The sequence below is a fragment of the Myzus persicae genome, unplaced genomic scaffold (genome assembly GCF_001856785.1).
Source record: "Myzus persicae strain clone G006 unplaced genomic scaffold, MPER_G0061.0, whole genome shotgun sequence".
NCBI classification, from domain to species: domain Eukaryota; kingdom Metazoa; phylum Arthropoda; class Insecta; order Hemiptera; family Aphididae; genus Myzus; species Myzus persicae.
Genome location: NW_019103957.1, coordinates 97,233 through 103,232, shown reverse-complemented (window position 1 = coordinate 103,232; position 6,000 = coordinate 97,233).

Sequence of the window (6,000 nt, the reverse complement as noted above, 5' to 3'; positions counted from 1 at the left end):
GTATTGATGTAGTCTCTGCTTTTATTTGAAAAATACACAGTTTTGCATTTTTCAAATCCATGCTGATTATAAAGAAACTTATGTACAGTTAAAAAAATAAATATTTTCAACATAGTATGTAAACTTTAAGTATCAAAGAAGAAAAGTTTAATACTAAACAACGGCTCCTAAATGACTTTTTTTCAAAGATCGTATAAAAAAATAAAACGTATCCTACAACTCTCATGAAAGGTAGTCAGTCAAAAAAAAACTGGGGAAGTTGCTCTTCGGTATAGAGTATTAGAGTTTACTTCATAATTGAGTAATTCTAAATTCACTATACTAATTATAATTGATCTGTTAAATTTGAATTCAACAATAAATCATTTCATATAAAAAATAGTTTTGCGCAGCCAACCTATATGTATAGTGTATACATATATTTTATTTATCATAAAAGAATAGTTACAATTCATGTTTCGAGGCATGATATGCAAATTAGACAGCATAACTTAGGTATCTACATGAAACACAACAATGACATACACCTGAGGAGGAGACCATCTAGTGATAGAACCAATAATAGATTTATTAATTTAATTTAATTTTTTTTTCTTATTAATTATGATTGGTTCATTTCCGATTTAACAGTCCAACATATACCTACACTATTTTCTTTGTAGCTGACCAAAGGGATTTTCATGGAGTGAATTGAATGCAAATTTAAAGACATATTTCTAAGCTATTTTGTTTATTTATGTATAAGTAACTGATAATAATCCTTTTATGTGAGTAATAACAGGTTTACATTATTTAGTATTTTATAGTAAGAACTAAAATTTAAACAATTATAATAACGAAAATACAGATACAAAAATAATAATAATTCGACAACGGTAAATGATAATAGGAACAAAGAAACAAACACTAAATCAATAATAACATAATAATGGTAATTAATTTACAAATGAGTTTAAGGCTAAATATACATTTCTATTGTATTAGTTTTACCTGGTGCGTATTTTATTCATACTCTTCTTGTCATATATGTATTATATTTATATATTGGTTAACTGTTAACTATTTGAGTGTAATTTATTTTTCTAATAATAATACGGTAGATTGAACTAATTGTTACCAAAAACAAATCGCATTTATAATAAATCAAAATATTATGTTATATATGTATAGCTGTTACGTACAGTCAATAGTCAATACCAATTATAGAACGATGTTAATAGTTCTGTATTCCGTGATATAAATATATTATCTTAAAATTAATGTATTTTTTAAAAATTTCAATGAGTACTCGCAGTAAATACAATAATGCGAAGAAAACTTTTTAAACCTATATACAAATAATAATTTTGAACTACAACATAATAACTAAATCGTTATCTTTCTAATAAATTTAGATAATTTTGAAAAATACTGGGGAATTTCTACTTTTGATCTCCTCAAAGTATTAAGTCACTAGACCCAATTTTCAACCTGAAGTCCTAAAACCACGCTTGAAGTTAAAGTTAAAAGTATTTTTTCTTCTACAAAAAGTGCACAAGGACACAAAAGAAGATGAAAAAAATACACACGCCTTCGTAAAACCATTCGTTCCACTAAGAATCTAAAGAAAAACAGAAAAGTCACTCAGGGTTTGAGTGTACCTCGTCATTTAGAAATTCATTCTATTGATGTAATGTATATTTAATTTAGCTTAAATTCAAATCTCAACACATGCGAAAAATAGAAATTATTTATTAGAATTGAATTACTTAATTAATTTTATTAACAAACAAAATAGTAAATCATTTTATTTTGTATTTTAATTTATTAAAAATAAATTATATGAATAATATAGCACCTCTGTCTATTTTCTACTTCTTAAAGTTTAAAAATTATAGTAGAATTCAATAACTGTCCTAAAATAAGTGAACCTACAATCTACATAAATAATTTTACTCTGCGTCACCCAAGTAATGTGATCGAGTCTCACTGCTTAGGAACCACTATGATAGCAGATACAATAAGATATTAATTATTTTTTTTTTTTTTATTGATCTTAAGCTTCGGCAACTGAGGCCATTAGCTGTAGTAGGATTTGTATTGTAGGTTTGTTTGTATTGTATATTTTGGGACGGTAGGGGGGAACACGTGTGTGTTTGTTTTTGGCAGAATTTCGAATGGGGCACCCGTAGGTTTCTGCCATGCCCCGGGGGTGGGGGATGGCAGCACTTGTTCTCCGGTCACCGCGACTTGTCCGGAGAAAATTGCCGCCCGGTACCCGAGGATCGAACCGCGACCGGCTGCGTCGCAGCGGACGCGTCAGACCACTCGGTCACCTCATCCCCCGATATTAATTATTATTATAATACTATTACATTTTTTTTTTGTTCCTCTACGATCCATCTCACCTAAATAATGGTATAAAATATACTCATAAGTACAATACCTAAGGCATTGGTACATACTACCTGCAATTAATAGTTCTTCAACAATCGATTATCATAATTCTTAAAGAAACTGGTTAAGTTAAGATAAAGAATGAAATAAAAATATTAATTTCCATTAATAGATAAAAAATTTGCTACATACATAAAAATAGATATAATTTAATTTTTTTGCTAAAAATGTTGTAAATATTGTAAATAATAATTCCTTCAAACTAAATTCAATTGATTTTGTTTCAAAACTAACAAGGATCAATTAAAAAAATATATTATTTTTATAAAAAAAATCACCTCCTATAAATATTTTAAACAGATATATTATATTAAAGTGTATAAGAAATTAAGAACTATATTATACTGTAATTTGTAGGTATAATTAATAATATTTCGTATATGTTTATTAAATATTAAACACGTTTATTACTTCAAGATTATACAATTTGACCATGGAATATCTACAAGTTATACAAAATGTTGATAAGGATTATATTATGTTTATAATGTTTATATGTAATATACAATACAACAATATTAACAGTAGGCAACAATACGTCTCCATAGTGTTATACAGAGCGATTTTCTACTCTCCAATATACCTGCCTAGTGCCTATAGTATATTTATATATGTGAGTACCTACTTACTATGAAAGAGTTTCTACATACATACACATTGTTTGAACCATTTTATTATCTTTTAAACGAGTTGAGTAGATTGGTTGAACTTCAAAATGTATACCTACTTGATAGTACCATTTCATAAAATAAAAAGAATACCTAATATTGTTACTTCTATTATTACTTATAATACCACAAAATGTATTATTTATATGACTTTGAAAATAGTGTACCTATTGCAACAGTCATTGAAAAGTGATAGAATTTAAATTCTTTAAATTAGGTATGTAAAAATTAAAACAACGTTTTAAGATTAATAATCTTGAATTTATTTGATAATCATCATTACCACGGTTATCTACGAGTAGATAACCGTGATCAATACTTATCACAAGATTCGATTAGGTACCATTTTTACCAAATCCAAATATTTGTATTTAAATTTTTTTTTTTTTAAGTGGTTACACAGTTTTATAACTGAAAAATTATAACATAAACAAGTAGATATCTACCATGATATATGTACAAATAAAAATTATGTAGCACATAATGATAACAGCAGTATAATGACGATAATGATTTTATAGGTAGATATAGTTAATATAGAAACATATATGAACATGTTTAGTGGGTCTTATTATCTACTTGAAGAATAAAAAAAAATATTTAAGTTATTTTTTATTTAATTTGAAATATTGTTTCTTCTATTTATTTACCTATCGAATATAATCTTTTTAGTTATTTTAAAACCTATTTATACATATTATAAAAAATAGCTACATATTATATATTTTAGTTTGTATAAGAGTCTACATAGGTGTTCCTACACTGGCTGCACTCGTATTGGTGAAGGTGAAAAAGAAGATGAGTTGTATATTATTATATATATGATAATATATCTTGTATTTTTCGTAGTAGAATTTTTGTTTTTTTTTATATATATATATATATAGAGAATTGATATACAAAGTTCTATAAACATAACTGTAGTAAAAAATAATTATTATTTGAATGCAACGCGTATAATTATTATAGTCGCTTTAATATTATTAATTTATTACTAAACAGCTATAGAAATGCATATATAATCGCCTTTTTCTGCATGAAATGAATTCGATACTTTAACACTCTCCATTTGAATGAATTTTTAGCCATGTTGATTATGTTGATGAATCATTCCTATTGGTGTCGAGTTTTTGACGAGATATTGTTTAATCTTTTGCACGTGCACTATACGACCAGTTAGATACGTGCCATCTAAGTTTAGAATTTGAATAACGTCTTTTAGTGTTGATTGTTGAGCGTTAGTTTTTGCCATTCATACATGTTTAGGACGACAAACTCCATGGCATAACAATGGATAACTATAGGAGCAACGCACTGGGTAATAGTAACACCTCATATATTTGGTAGATAGGTGTAGAGAGCCTTAATTATTAAGGCTCTCTAGATAGGTGTATAAGTACATAGCTATAAAGCCATAAAAGTATTGCTATCAGTTATAAGAACTTTATAATATTGGTCGCGTTTGAAGAATGTAACTTCTTATACACCAATATTTATTGTTTACATTATTTTTTATTTTTTTATTTAATCAATATTTTTGACAGATACTTTTACATATTATATTTTTGAATGAATACATACGTCGTATATACAAAAAATATAAATCATAATCAAACTATAATCAGAAGCGGTTTTTTTTCTTTATTGGTGAATATTTTAATATTATCTATTATGCATATTTCAGGTTTTTATGCTGCATATTTGCATACATATTAATATATTATAATGGAGTTTTTACTGAATATAATTCGTGGTCTAATTTTTATAATACTGGGTCATCAATAAAACAGGAATACAGGATGTATAATATATATATAATACATAATGTGATTAGTTTTGACTTATGACCATTATTGTGATTCACTGCTGTAATGGTAACACGCAACAGTTGAATACAATGTTAGTACAAGTGTATAATATAACAGTTACAACTTACGACGTTATGCACAATAGGCTATTGGGTAGAGATATCCGATACCACCATTCAGGAAAAGTAGATATGGTTTCGGTAGTTGGTATAATGGTATCAGCTTAAAAAAATCAAGGATACCTCGCTCCAGCTATAATGCTTATAGTATAGGTTTCCAGTGTAGGTACTCGTCATTGAGTAGGTCGTTGTACCCTGTAAGTGGCTGTAACAGATGTGTTAAATTTGAATTCAATAAATCATTATACAAAAAAACAATTCTGAATGAAGGAAACAGCCGGTCAATCAGCATGTCTTTCTGTAAAGGTAGTTTGTGTTATGATGTTATATTATATTATTAGTTATTATATTATTTTTATACACAAAGTAATTCTTTAAGTATGCTTGTCCTATTTGTATGCTTACATTATGATTATTTACATAATCAAATTCAGATTTTTGGACATTTTCAATACACCTGAAGATCATATTTTGGGGTACTCGAGATTTTTCGTACCACCAAAGGATGATCCTGCGACAATGAAAACCCTAGAAGAAACTAAAATATTATCAACATAAACCAAAAATAAATATAAAATTGCAATCATCAATAAATAGCTCAAACATATGATTTCCCCTTGATTATTAAGAGAAGTACTGGGGATGTTTTACTTTTGGCCTCCAAAACTCAATAACCACTTAAATTAAATTAAACTAACCAATTAAATTTTCTCCCAGAAACCAAGGAAATAAAGATTGAAGCAAAATTTCCACTTTAAAACATGATGACACGTATTATACACAATAAAAAACAAACATTATACCTCCACTCAGAATCTAAATTACGAAGACAATACTGCAGGTATGTATTATAATTGTCATAAATATACTTACATTTTAAATCTTAATATCTGTAAATAGTAGCACATATATTACACATTATTAAAGGGTTCAAAAGCCCCCGGGGGGCTATGAGTATTTAATATGGTA